The sequence below is a fragment of the Pseudorca crassidens genome, chromosome 9 (assembly GCF_039906515.1).
Source record: "Pseudorca crassidens isolate mPseCra1 chromosome 9, mPseCra1.hap1, whole genome shotgun sequence".
Lineage (NCBI taxonomy): Eukaryota > Metazoa > Chordata > Mammalia > Artiodactyla > Delphinidae > Pseudorca > Pseudorca crassidens.
In genome coordinates, this window is record NC_090304.1 from 4,328,181 (window position 1) to 4,342,693 (window position 14,513).

The 14,513-nt window shown below is 56.5% G+C and overlaps 1 long non-coding RNA gene across 3 annotated transcripts; it reads right to left on the minus strand.

The window, feature by feature from the left end:
- Positions 1-7,716: 7,716 nt before the first annotated feature.
- Positions 7,717-13,834, minus strand: LOC137229864 (uncharacterized). Of its 3 annotated transcripts, none has more exons than XR_010945889.1 (5): positions 13,499-13,834; positions 12,245-12,348; positions 11,568-11,746; positions 10,869-10,957; positions 7,717-9,981 (listed from the first exon to the last, which is right to left on the minus strand). It is a non-coding gene; the product is annotated as an uncharacterized lncRNA (long non-coding RNA). The 3 variants fall into 3 exon arrangements; XR_010945888.1 differs by having other exon boundaries at positions 11,568-11,776; XR_010945887.1 differs by having other exon boundaries at positions 7,718-9,981; positions 11,568-11,757.
- Between the last annotated feature and the right edge of the window lie 679 nt (positions 13,835-14,513).

Genomic DNA, 14,513 nt, shown 5'->3' on the forward strand with positions numbered 1-14,513 from the left:
AGCACTGTGGTGGCCCGGACACCTCGGTCGGCGATCAACAGCGAGACGCGGGAACCGAGTCAGAGCGGCAGGCTGCGCTCTCCTTTCCTGATGTTTCTCTGTGCATCACATTTAAGGGCCCAGACTCAGCCTTAACTGAGGCCAAAGGTGGTAGTTTTGAGTGGAGGGTGGCTTTCAGAGAACGTTCAATTTTCCCAAGATTAGGACATTCAGGGAAGAGGAAACAGAAGGTCCAAGAAGATCCCTGCAGATCTGTCCGAGGAATTGTTTCTCCAGCCTATCAAGGGGACATGGACGACATGGGCTGGGGCTCTGGGTGACCGTGACTGCTGCAGCCACGTACCCAGGGGGCCTGAACGCCTCTCTAGTCCACTTTGGACTCCTGGGAACTCTCCCTGGTAAGCTCGCTGGGTCCTGGGATGCACTTGGGGTCAAACCTGCGGAAGGGCTTGAGCCGGCCGTGGGACCGGGCTGCTGGTTCCAGCCTGGGCATGTGGTGTGGCATGCCACCTTCCAGTCCCCTCCTCTGCCCGCCCCTGGGAGAGAGGCAGACAAGGACCCCTCCCTGCCAGATAAAGCCATTGATTCAGACTCGAGTGGGACCTCCAGACAGGGGAGCCCTCGCATGAAGGGGCGTGACGGGGACTGTGGACGTTCACTAGGCACCCAGCGGGTGCCCAGCTGACAGCTGGGGAGGAGAGTCAGCTGCCGACTTTGTCCTCAAAGTTCAGAGATAGCCACACCTGGATACTCCTGGAGCTCTAACTCAGGGGAGATAGGGTGCAGCCTCAGTAGAGAGGCCAGGGCAGGCGGTGTGGGAACCCAGGGGATGGTAGGGTCACCCCAGCCGAGAGATCTGAAGGGGTTTCCTGGAAGAGGTGTTCTGAGCTGGGTCCACAGGCTAAGAAGCCGGGCAGGAGGTGGTGGCTGGGTGGGGACACAGCACAGGCAGAGATCTGGAGGTGGGAGAGCCAGGTTGAAGCAGGGTAGGTCAGTGTGGGCGTTGAGGGCGGGCGGCTGGGGTCGAGAGCCATGCCCGCTGGGCACGGGCCAGCCAGGCCAGGAGCGGAGGACTGAGGCCATGCTGGGCAGAGAACTGGCTCCGTCTCCCTCCTGGCTTCACCGAAGCCCCTCTTACCCCAAATGTGAGCTGCGGGGCATTTTCTGATTGTAAAATTGACACCTGTTTATTGCGAAAACAATCAGAAGCGTTGAAGAGTGTTGGCTGGGGAATACACATCCTCCACCGAACCTGCCCAGAAATAATCCCGGTTAACATTGTGACGCAATTCTTTCCAGTCTTTTTTCTGTTCTCCCGCGGGCAAACTTCCCTGCTGGGTTTTCATTCCACTGTATTATTTCGTAACTTCTTATTTTTCATGTAAAAACATGTTATGATATCTTGCCATCCGATTGCTTTTTTAAGCACCTTTTTGAAAAGGTAAAACGTATCCATTTGGGATGGAAAGTTCCTAACCCAACCCAAACCACAGTGAGAGGCAGTTAGGATGGGGAAGGGTGGTCCCCAGGGGTTCCCAGGAGCTCTGGGCTCAGTGTTGGGGTGGACGCCACCAGGAAGGTGTTCCAATATCTCTTGGGAAACCAGGTAGCAACATTCTAGCATCCTGTTTCCCTTCCTGCAGGGTCAGCTCTCAGTCACTCTTGGGGCTTTGGTTTATCTGATCACGCCCTGCACGGTGGCCTCCCCCAGCGACCTCCTACCTCCTCCCCCGCCCCCTCCCCCCGGTTTATTTCCTTCAGAGGAGTTGCAGTTTATTTTTTATCAGTTCCCACCCGCCCCCTCGCAGGAGCATCCCAGGGGGAAGGGAATTGTGCGGGTCCGGAGCAGGTGCTGGTCAGCCAGGTGTCGAATGAATCCCACTGCGCGGCCCCTGTGCTCAGGAGGGCCCTGCCCTTGCTTTAATGCTCTGATCATTTTGGAACAAAGGTCCTGCCTTCTCATTCTGCGCTGCCTCCACACACGATGCTGCCGGCCCTGCTGTTGCCCGTTCAAGTCTGGGCTGCTTAGCAAGGTGGCTTCTCGGGGTCCTCCCGCCGAGGAGGGTGCCTCCCTGCTCTGGGCTGACCCTTCCCTGGCCCGGGGTCACCCTGCTGCAGTCTGGGATGGCTGGATCCTTGTCGTTCTGACCCGTGGCTCCCTGAGCTAGGTGAGGGCTGGGGTAGGGTGGGGGTCTTCCTTTCAGCTCTTCCTGGGTGCAGACCAAAGTGAGATAGGTCAGTGAGCCCCTCTCCTGCCTTGGGGCCTCGGGCATCGTGGTCCTGTGCAGGGAAGGGGTGGAGTGGTGAGACCTGAGTTCTGGGTCCATGGGCCTCTAATGCACCATGTGACCTTGGGAGAATCCTTGAACTTCATCTGGAAAAAATGACCTGTTGCAGAGTTCCAACGCAAGAATGGATGAAGGATACATTGTAAACTGTGAAGTGCTACCTGCGTCCCAAAGGCTGGGGGAGGGTCGGAAGGCACTGTGAACCTAAACCGCTTTGCAGAGAGCAAAACAGTCCGGGCGAGGCAGGAATGCTTACTTGGTCCCCACAGACACTTCTCCAGAACGTTCTCCAGGCGAGTCCCTGCCTCGCCCCTGCAGCATCAGCAGAGGGACCCTGGGCCAGAACCCAGGACCCCTCGGACGTGTGGATGCCCGCAATGTGCTTCCCCGAGGAGCACCCCCGTGGCCTAGTTTGAGGAAACAATGGGCCTCAATCCATATTAATGATCCTCCGGGGACCTGCTTGGCGCCTTTGTCTTTGGTGTGCACGGGCTGTCATCAGCGGGGCTCTGGGGGCTCTGGCCTAATTTGGAGGGACAGGTTTTATCATCACCCTTGATTCGGGTGGCCCAATCTGACAGGCCTGCGACCTCCTGTGTAGAAGGGCTACGTCAGAGATGGCCTTCTCCCCAAGCGGCTCAGCCTGGAGGTCCGGGGAAGACGGGGGGGAGCACGGGGTGAAGCAGGGGCCGCAGCCAGCCCCCTGGGGCAGGCCCACACAGGATCCAGGAGAGGAGGGCGCCGCTGATTGGACCAGAGAGTGGCGAGGGCGCAGGTGCCCCCACCCGGGCACATTTTCCAGCCACCCACTAGTAAGCCAGGGGACCGCCAGGGCCAGGGCTAGGCTCCTGGGAGGGGCCGGGCAAGAGCGCGGGGGCCTGGCTCCCGGGAAGGGGGAGGGCAGCATTTGGCCGGCTCCTGCCTGAAGTCCCCGAGTGAAGTGTTTGCACGTTTGGGCCATGGCTTCCTAACTGTACATGTGAGCATCTGACAGGTGCCAGCACGTGACAGGTAGTCCCTGTTTACTTCCCTTGACCGCAGGAGGATGCCAGACTGCTGTCCCTACATTCCAGGTCAGGAGGTGCACTTGAGGTCATAGGGCTGGAGAGGGTCAAGCTGAAGAGACAAACCCAGGGTCCAGCGCTGAGTCCTGCGACCTGGCCTTGCCCACCCAGAGTCCACCGCAACTCCCTGGGTCTGCACATGTGGCTGCCGTGTCCACTTCCCAGAAGATTTGAGTCTAAGTGCTGGCTGTGGACTGAATGTCGTGCACCCCAACATTCATATGTTGAAGCCCTAACCCCTAGTGCAATGGTATTAGGAGACAGGGCGTTTGGGAGGTGATCAGGCCATAAGGGTGGGGCCCTGTGACGGGATCAGTGCCCTTACAAGAAGAGACCAGAGAGCTTGCCTCTCTGTCTGCTCTGCCCTGTGAGGACATGATAAGAAGACTCCTATCTGCAAACCAGGAGGCTGACTCTCTCCAGACACTGGACCTTGGATTTCCAGCCACCAGAACTGGGAGATACAAAAGGTCCCCAGTCTGTGTACTCTGGTGTGGCATTCGGTGCTAAGACAGTGTTTCATTTGGAAAGTGATCCCAGTACACGCCAGAGGGGAGTGGAGCAGGTGTTCTACTGGGCAGGGCTGGGCTAGCAGGCTGGGCTCCAGGTCTGTTCAAGGACCCCATCCTCCTTGGGCCAGTGGGCCACCTGGGCCCCTTCTTGTGTGCTGGTGGAAGCTTGGGGCAGGGACACCCAAACCTCTGCTCATCCCACGGTGCGGCCCTGCCTCGGCGGGGAAGGCATATCCTGCCCTAGGGTAGCACATTCAAAGCCGCATGGCAGAGGGTGTGGAGACCGGGATCCATGGGGCAGTTACCACGGCATCCTCCTGATTTCCTGTTTGCTTTCAGGACAAACTCCAATGTTTCACCAAGGCCAGTGAAGCCCTGGACCATACTGCTCTGGTCTCTTCTTCCCTCATCCGGCTGCCCCATCCCTGCACACGGGCTCTGATCTCCCCTCTCCTTCAATGGGGTTCCCACCTCTTCCAGCTTCCTGCCCAGGGGCCCCGTCCTCCAGGAAGCCTTCCTGGACCCAGGTCCGCAGCTGGGGCTCCCCTTTGTACCTCCATCTTAACTTCTGCCATCTCTCCCTCCATACCCTCCTGACACGTACCTGTGCCATCTCTTCTATTGGACGACAGTCTCTCAAGGTCAACAAATGTGTCATTACCCTTCTCACCCCCAGAACCCAACAGAGTTTCTGCCACATAGGAGGTGCACCCCCAAATAATGGAGGGATAAACGGATGAAGGAGACGAATGGACCATACCTGTTGTGGAGTTTTCTGACCGAGAAGAAAGGCAATCTGTACAAAGATGATCAGCTGTCTCAGCAAGAACTCCTTTTGCTTGCTTCCCAGTCCTATGCCCGCCCTGGGGGTGGAGACCCAGAGGGAGAGAAAAATGGTCCCCATCCAGAAATCATTGTTAAAGATGACGCCGTGCCCCCAACCCAGCGAGACAATCGAGTGTTGTTTATTTGATTAATTTAGTTCATTTCAGTTCAGTTCAGTTCATTCAATTCAGCTCATTTCGCTCTCATCCCGTCCAACCCAGCAAGTGCTTTCTGAGTACCTCGAGGGGTACTCGGAGGGGTGGTGAGCCAGCCTGGCCCTGTCTGTATCCTGGGATACAGGAAAGTGGGGCCCTGGGGGCCGGGGCTCAGAGTTGGCACTCTGCTGCTTCCACCACATTCTGTTGGTCAAAGTAAGTCACCGCTGGTCCAGATTTAAGGGGTGGGAGACCCGCCCCCTTCTTGATGGGAGGTGCTGCCGTCTCCCATCGCCAAAGGCGTGGTGGTAGGTGTTGGTACCCAGTCAACCACAGGATACAGAGAATTGCCAGGAGGAGGTGGCAGTTTGGGGGTTTCCCACCTGCCCTGTCGCCTCTGCGCCGTCACCTCAGCACCTCCCAGCCTGCACGCGGCCTCACTGACCCCATTTTTCGGGCAGGGATGAAGCTCTAAGAACACGCCCTGTCCTGGTGCCAAGGCTTAGGTCCCACACTGGCTGAAAGGCTCTGTCGTGGTTCCAGGTCCCCCAGGAGGAGGATTCCCGGTAGGTGGGTCCTCAGGGGAGGCGGGGGCCTCCCCGTCCCAGCCCACTGCTCCTGGGACGTGAGGTTCACGGGGGTGCAGCCAGCCTGGCTCCAGGCCTCGGTCAGTTGGGGTGATCTCTGAGGCCTCTCTGCCTAGCGGGCTCTGCAGCCACCGGTGAGGGACCGAAATGCCACAGCCGACAGCATCGGGGGTGAGAGCTGACAGCTGACAGCAGGTGACCGCTCAGACCAGGCGAAGTGTACTGGCGCGGGGCCGGGGCTTTGGGCTGTCTGGTTGACCCCCAGTTTCCCAGCAGGCTCACATACGAGTGTGTGAGTCCAGCCTCACTGGCCAGGCAGGGACAGGCCTGTGATGCTCTGGGATCCATGCTTTCCTCCGGCCTAGGTCCCCGAGAGCAGGGCAGCCTCGCCGGCCAGCAACCATGTGATCGCACAGGGCAGCCGTCCCAAGGGCTCCGTGCCGGGTGCCGTGCCGTGCTGTCCCGTCTAGAATTGGTCATCGTTTTGGAACTGGGGCTGCATTTTCATTTTGCTTTGGCCCCTCCGGCTACGTAGCCAGTCGTGCTGTGAGGGCTGTGTCAGGTGGGACCCAAGCTGCTGGCAGACTCCCCTCCCCCAACCCCCTGGAAGCCACAGGTAGTAGCACCCCCTTACCCACCCATTAAAGCACCAGGCAAAGGGGCAATGAATGAATTGCGAGGGAAGGGATGGACGAGTGAGTGGTGAACGGACACCAGAACAACGTAATCAGCTGGACTGGGCTTTGCTAACTATGCACTTCCAAGTAAAGGGCTGTAGGATTCAGACCTATGGGAGCTGCCACTTGTCTGTCCCGGGCCTGGCAGGGCAGAGCCCCATCTGATTGCTGACAGTGCCTAAGGAGACCCCGCTTTCCCCTCCAGCATCCCTCCCCCAACCCGCCCCGGTGCCCACCCTGCCCCAGCCCTCCAGCCCCCCGGTAGCCCCCAGACCGACTTGGGGAGGAGGGGACGGCCACCAGCCCGGCCGGCCAAGTGTCCCCGTGGGGCAGGTGGCGTGGTGGCGCCCTGGCCGTCCGACGCGGGCAGCTTTCATCCCGGCCGAGGGGCCTGAGAAAGCGTGGGGACGGCTTTATCCGGGCCGCAGCTCGAGCAGCCTCCTGAGAAGTATTGACAGAGCATTACTCAGACTGACACATTCTGTTTCCCTCGGGCGCGGACAATGAGGAAGAGCCAGTTAAGGATATGGCTCCGGCCTTGTGCGCGGCTGAAGGTTTTTTGAGAAAAATGTAATAGATGACAATAGAGCAGTTTGTCGCGGTCGAGGGCATCGCGGACGGGGCCGGAGCGGCGGCTTCATCATCACTTATGATGAGAGGAGATTTACTGCCTTCTTTCTTCCCTCTGTCAGGGAGAACAATGTCGGGGGAAAGCGGAGGTTCCCCATTATAAATCACCATAAGCCCCATGGAAATCCCTCCCCACCCCGGGGTGTGAGTAGGCAGACGCTGAGCCCTCGGCCGGCTCGGGCCGCCTGGACGGCGGGCGGGCGGGCGGGCGCAGGGATGCTGCCCGGACCCCCACCCGTGGGAATCAAGGCTCCAAAGGCTCTGATCTCCACCCCGAGAAGCAGGCACATGCCACGGAGAATGAGAAAGGCGAGGCCTGCCCACCCCTTCAATTAGAGAAAGGGGAGCAGAGACACAGGGGTGCTTGCAGCTCCATCCTGGGGCCCGGCGGGGGGGGTGTCTCGGTGGGTAGGGGGGCGACTGAGGGAACTTTGTCCAGCTTAGCGTGTCCTAGATGGCGCGATCAGGAAGGCCCGCTGGGCTTTACCTCAGCCTGCATCTTACAAAGAGAAAATTAAAGTCCAGAGAGGGGCGGACACCTGCCCAGGATCACACAGCAGTTTGGTGGCAGAGCTGGCCAGGGCTAGGATCCGGGCCTCCTGCATCCAAGCCCACTTCCCGCGGGCTAGGGAGCCCCGCCCTCGCTAAAGCGCCGCTGGTTCCAGAAATGCCGAGGGATCCCCAGCAGCTTGCCTCTGTGTAGGGGTCTCCTAGTTCCCTCCCAGCAGCCTCACCTGGTGAGCAGGGCAGCTGCTTCGTCTCCCATCCCACTGCCCGGGAAAGACGTGCACCGACTTGAGCCCACACCAACAGGGAGGGGCAGGGCTGGACCTAGAACTGGGGGCTCCTGACCCCCAGAACTGACAGCAGGACCTCCCCAGCAGGACCAAAGACCACCCTTCGCCAAAAGACAAGACTTTGGGGATTTTAGAAAGGTAATTGGGTATGAATCCCATTCTATTATGCCACCCTCCCAGCGGGGGCCGGAGTGGTACCCCACTTTTAAATCTATGACATGTAGGAATACCCACCTCGAAAGAGACAAAGATTTGACCGGCCAGGTGAAGTTTTGTTGCCGAAAATTGCAGGTCAATTTTTGATGCCAAGAACCGCATGAGGGAACTCTGGGATTCAGAGCTCTCTGGATTTTGGAACCTGGATCAGCGATGCGGGTCGGTATTCCTGTCGGCACAGCTGTTTATTCCCCGAAGCTCCACCCGCTGTGCTGCATTTCTGCCACTCTTCGGTGTCCCCCCACCCTGGCCCCCTGGCCTCTCAGACACACACAGGGCAGCCACCACTGTGTTTCCTGGTTTTCTTCCTGGGTATCTGATGGAAAATAAAATCTAGCCTCTGCTAATGACTGCCCTGTGGTCTTGCTGGAGCCCCAGTTACTCCACCTATAAAGTGGAGGTGATAACCGCACCCACCTCACAGGGCTGCGACAGGATCAGAGGCAGTCAAGGCTTGGAACTCGTTGAGCGGCCAGCCTGGACCGCTCAGGAAACACTTTATTATTATTGTTGCTGTTTTGCATGGCCCCAGTCCGGTCACAGTGAATTCACCAAACAAACGCCTTCACGCTGCAGCCCCTCCCCAAGTCTGGAGGGGCTTCCGTGGGTCCCCAGTTTATTTCCCAGCCTTATCTCCCCCTTCAAGCCTTCATACCCTCTGGGCTCCCGTCACTCCAAAGGTCCCTGTTCCCATCCCTGGTCTGTGAGTTCTGCCTCCAGAGATCATGTTTTTGGCTCATATGTTCCCCTCAGCCTGGAATTCTTGTCGCCAGCCTCACGTGTTCTAGAACTTTCTTCCTCTATCAGGGAGCAGCCCACCTGTCCTCCCTGAGGGTGGCTCTCATGAACAGTCACTCAGGGTCCATGGTGTCCGGGGGGCAGGAGTGTCTCCGTATCCCTGTGGCACACAGGTTCTTGCAGTGGGGTAGGAGCAGGGCTGGGGGTGGCGTGTGTATGACAGAGTTTAAGGGCAGCCAACGCTGGCCAGGCACTCCCATCACCATCTTGAAACAAAGCACAGCCTGGGGACGTGTACACAGAGAGGGGGCACCAGCGGCATCACCTTTCAAGCAGATTAAGCCCCTTCTGGTGGTCTGCCCGCTGGCCACACCACCTCCCTCCTTCCCTTCCCCACCAGGCTCCAGCCGCTCTGGCCAAGCTTGGTCCCACTCAGGGATCTGGCCACCCAGAACCTTCCCAGGCCTGAGGTGTCGGCCCCATGAGGGTCTAGATCTAATCTGCTCTGGGTGCGGTCCAGGCATGAGGAATCTTCAGAGCTCCCAGGTGATTCTCCCATGCAGCCAGGTTTAGAACCTTGGCTTCAGGTAAGCTGGATTACCTGTCCTCCGTGCAAAACCCGGGACTCAGAGTTTAGCAAGTGTCCAGCAGCAGAGAATTGGGGTGGCTTTCCCGTGGAACCCAGTCCCAGGGGATGGTGGGGAGGGAGGGCAGCCCCATAAGCCTCAAGACTAAAAGGAAGGCGACCCATCTTGGAAAGGGGGTTCGCCAACGGCCATGGGGGTCCTCTAAAAATAATTCAGGCTCTGCTCCAAGCCCTGGTTAAATGGGCGATGAGACCCCTAATTTCACTCTTCAGGTGAACTTCTCCCAAAGCCGTTGTTCCACACACTTATTTCACGGCTTTGCTGGCAGAGAGCGTTCCCTGGGCAAAGCGGTTAAGGAGCTGGTGTTACCGGCCTTGAGCAGCCACCCCCACTCAGCGCCAGGGATGATCCTGCAACACCATTTTCACAAAGGCACGTGCAGATCGCCCCTGATTCTCTGGCCATAAAACTCTGCCTCCCAGATGCAGTGTTTTTCAGGAACTGGTTTCATGGAGCTGTGTTCTGAGAAAAGCTGCTGTCATCCTTCCTGCCAAGCCCAATTATTTTAAAAAAATCATTTCTTAAAACAATCTCCGGGCCAGTGCAAGTACAAGATCCAGCTTTGAACACTGAAACTGCCCCGTGAGCCTGCCGAGATGAAGTGGTTGAAACAGGTACCCACAGGTAATCAAGCAAGTTGAAACAGATTTGTTAACGCTCAGTTAGTGACACGTCGAAAGAAGTATGCTAAAAATGATGATTCCAGTTGCAGAAACATTGGATCTCCGTCCTTCTTCCTGACAGCAGTTAAATCCTAGGGCCAATCACCTTTTAAGGAGATTTCCAGCTGGTAACCAAATAATCACGTCACTAGAAGGGTTAATATTTTTGACACATCCGCAGCTCTGAAAAATGAATATAGCAAAATAATATAAGTCAATAGAAAATTACCAGGGACGTGAAAAAAACTGTTGAAAAAATAAATACAGGCTGCTAACAGATGCATAGTCTGGGTTATGCTGTCATAACAAACATCCCCCAAATTTCAGGGGCTTAAAACTATAAAAGTTTATTTCTTGCTCATGCTACCTGTCAAGTGGAAAGCAGCAGGGTCTCTGCTCGTTGTCAAGATCACTGGGGGAAAGGGTGGCAGAGGAAGGGTATAGAGACCCTGGCTCTCAGGATTGCATCCATGGGAAGTACAAGCCCTCCCTGAGCCCAGGAGGACAAACCCACCATGTGTGAACAACCCCACCATAGATCATCACCATGAAAAAAAATGCAAATCAGCGGCAACATGGATGGACCTAGAAATTATCATACTAAGTGAAGTCAGGCAGAACAAGACGAATATCATATGATATCACTTATATGTGGAATCTAAAAAAAACCCTACAGATCAACTTATTTACAAAACAGAAATAGACTCACAGACATAGAAAACAAACTTCTGGTTACCAAAGGGGAAGTGGGGAGGGATGAATTAGAAGTACGGGATTAACAGATGCACACCACTATACACAAAATAGATAAACAACAAGGATTTACTGTATCGCATAGGGAACTATATTTAGTATCTTGTAATAACCTAGAATGGAAAAAAATCTGAAGCTGTACACCTGAAACTAACACAATATTATAAATCAACTATAGTTGAATAAATAAAATAAATTTAAAAGAAAAATGCAAGTCAGAACAACAGGGAGACTTAACGCAATTGTTTGCCAAAGATTACAAAAACAAAAGCAAAAGTGAACTAAAGCTTGCCGTTTCCCTTTCGGCAAACGCTCACCTTCTTTAGTGTACAGGGATGCCTCATTCTCAATCAGGAGTTAGCAAACTACAGTTCCTGGGTCAAATCAGCTGCTTGTTTTTGCACAGCTGTGAGTGAAGATGGATCGTTAAATAATTTTTAATGCTTGAAAAACATTCAATTAAAAAAACATCAAAAGAAGAAGAATCGTTTGTGACACACGACAGCTACAGAGAATTCCCAGTTCAGTGTGCAGGGATGGGAACACTGGCATGCCCCTGCGCCTACAGCTCCTTCCAACAAAGGCAGAGTTGAGTAGTCAGGGACCACGTGTGGCCCACAAGATCGAAAATATGGACGTCTGGGGCATATGCTCCAGGATCCCAGCAGAACTGGGGGTGGATCCAGAGACGGGTCTTGCAAACTTGTAGGTGATTCAAGAGTGCAGCCAAGTGTAAAGGGCAGGTTCCAAGGCAGTGCCTCCCACCCACTCATGGCGCACCTGAGCACTGCGGTTGGGTCCCATCTGCAAGAGGGGCAGGGGCTTCGTAGAACCTTGTGGGTATGGGGGTTGCAAGGTTTGCACTTAGCTATGCCCTACTCCTGCTGAGAAGCTGTGCTCAAGCACAGCTTGAAGAAGCCTGGCCAGGAGACTGCTGCCTGCCTGTCTTCCCAGGCTTATCCCTTGCAGTAGGTCTTAGCCATACTACTATCCCCAGGGATACTTCGAGACATCACCTTGTGCAGGGATGTTGTCCCGCTGCTATGCCTGCAGGCATCATCAAGTCAATCTTGACAAGAAACTCCTCTTCTTTTTCACAAGTAGCTGTAGTCCAGCATCTCCCAAGCAGCTTGTCTGTTTTATCCTGCATGTCTCGTTGACTGAATGGCAGAATGGTCTTCCCTTTTTGCATTGGCTGCCAGGGAGCTCAGAATCAAATTTGCCACTGTAGCCAGCAGCACATACAGAGGACCTCATGACATATATCTTGACCACTAACTCTACCTCTGTTTTGTCTTATGTGTCTCCCCCCTGTTTTCCTCACCGACTAAAAGTTACATTGCATTGTGCCCGCTCTGGTCCCGCCCGTCAGCCACCCGCAGGTTGGCCACTTCCCGTGCCTAGTCAGCAGAACTGCATTTCCCGCTGGCTGTGGTCTGCCTGGTCTCCCTGGCCTCCCAGACTCCTCAGTCTCTATACATCTCAGGCTCCACACTGCTTCCAGCCCTCGAGCCCCTCCTCCAGGAACCATCCTCGTTGCCACTAAAAGCTCTCAGGGTCACACAGATGACATGGTTTGTGGCTCTGTGGCTGCTGTGCACACCTCTTTCCTACCCTAGATGGTGAGGTCCTGGATAGCAGCAGCTCACTGCAGTTTCTGTGCACCTGCCCGGGCCCCCAGCTCAGGACTTACCTGACCTCGGGGGCCCCAAGGGCAGTCTGCAGGGCCTGCTCCCAGGCTCCGGAGTGGTTGAGACGCTGCGTCCCCTAAAGTTCTGCTCTGTCCTGGGGTAGGGCCTGTGGACAGTCTGGGCATCTCAGGATTGAAGGGGCTCCTGGAGGCGTGAGTCACACCAGTGTCCACAGGGCCACCATGAGGGCATCTTTGGTACGTGTTCTGAGTCAGTCTGGCTCACACCTGTGTTACCGACCAGGGCTCTTGGCCCCCTTAATCAATAGAAATGGATCAGAGGCCAGACAAGAGATTCAGGCAGGGCTGTACTGGGGCCCCTGCTGCAGCAGGAGGGAGTGAGAACAAGTAACAGGTTCCCTCGCTCCCTTCCCGAGGTGGGGCAGCTGGTTCCTTCTATGGGGGGTGGGTAGGGGTGTGTCCTGGGGTGACTTAGGGGGTTCGCCCAGCCCTCTGGTGGTGCTGTGTGCAGCGGGCACGCGCAGTGCCCTGCTTTGCTAACGACACCCTGAGTGGCGGTCGGGTTTTTGGTCTTTTTGTATCTTCTTGTCCATAATTTGCCCCAACTGCACATGCACGCAGTTATTTTTAGTCCCTTATAGTTTCTCTGTATTTTGTTGCTCAAGGAGACGTCTGTCCAGGTGCCAGCACGGCAGCACCACAGCCAAGGGTCCCAGGTCCCCGCCTGTCTCACCGAGGCCCCCCCACTTAGGAGTTGTGTAACTCTGGACAACCCCCTTCCCCTCCTTGAGCCCCCCTTTTCTCCTAAGCAGGATAGGTAAGAAGAGCACATCCCCTCTCAGGGAAGGAAAGAGACAGGGCATAAAAAGCACCACGAACCGGGCATCGCACAGCAAGCCCTCAGGAGACACCAGCTCCTGTTATCCCCAGGGGTCTCTGGGGGCAGCAGCCCATCCTCTGCTCCTTTAGAGGCTGGCCAGGCAGAGGCCCCTGGGGGACCCACACTCTGGGAGCCAGGTGAGAGGGAGCCGGCAGCCACAGATCGAGACACGAGCAGAAACAGGATCTGGAACCAGAGGCGAGCCACGGATTCCCGTCGGGCCCCTGCTTGCCCACCTGCCCAGTGGGGCCTCAGTGGGACTCACCTTGCAGGGTGCAGAAGCTGAGCTGGGAAGGCACAGGTGACGCCTGTGTCATGTGCCCGCCCGAAAGGCGGCCGACGTGATGTGTAATGACGGGGGGTGGGGTCGCTCTGCGATTTCAGACTTCCCTCTCCCAGGCCCTCGTTCTACTCACCCCGTGGCCGGTGGGTTTCCAAGATCCTCCGGCCCAGCCTCCTCTTGGAGGACCCCAGCCTGGCGATTCAGAAGCCAGAGTGGACCCATTTCCTCTGCTCCAACTGGAGATGCGGGCTGGCCTGGCCCTGCGCTGTCAGCTGCTGGGACAGCTGGCTCCAGAGGGTGTTGCCATGGAAACCCAGACTGATGTTCTCCTAAACAGCTGAATTATTTGTGGTTTCTCTGCCTAGTGTCCCAGCTGAGCAGGCAGGCCAGCACGGTGGCTGGGGGGTGGCGGTGGAGGCTAAGAGCAGCCTCTGGGAGGGAGCCCCCTTCTGGGGCCCTCAGGCCTGCCTTGGCCTCTCCGCAGGGAAATGATCCAAAGACACTGAGATTTTGGGAGAGGGAGGAAGGGTGTGATGGGAAACAATGTGCTGAGGTCATCAGGTTTGCTTCCAAAAGCGCTTCTGTGGGAGGGTCTGGGGCCAACATACTCCTCTGGGGTTGCTGGGGGAGGCTTCCCTTTGCCGACGGTGCCCACTCCCAGCTCTGTCGCTGGCGCTCAGTGCCCGGAGGGCGCCCTGGGCCCATGTGCAGGACACAGGGCTGAGCCTGATTTTCTCAGCTCATCCCAGCTCTGCCTCCGATTCGCTGTGTGACCAACAGCTCCCAATGCTTCTCAGAGCCTCGGTTTGCTTATCTGTGAAATGGGGACAGCATTCCTTGCGCAGCTTGGGATCGGGTGAGAAGGTCTGAGCTAGGGGGTCCTGAAAGCCAGAACAGCTGCCCCCTCTGAGGGGCGAGGGATTCTCCCACAATGGACCAGGCCTTTTGGGGGTAAAGAGGGCTGTGCAGCATCTCCACTGCTTTGCTTTTAAGCTCGGAAAGTAACTGAAACCAGACTTATTAAGACCTGGACACCTTGCACCACAGACAGTTGAGCAGAGCCTGCAAAGGGCATGGCCACTGGGAGTGAGTCAGACGGTGAATCTCCTGGGGGGAGGGCGCCCACATTGCCGGCTTGGAAGCCTCCC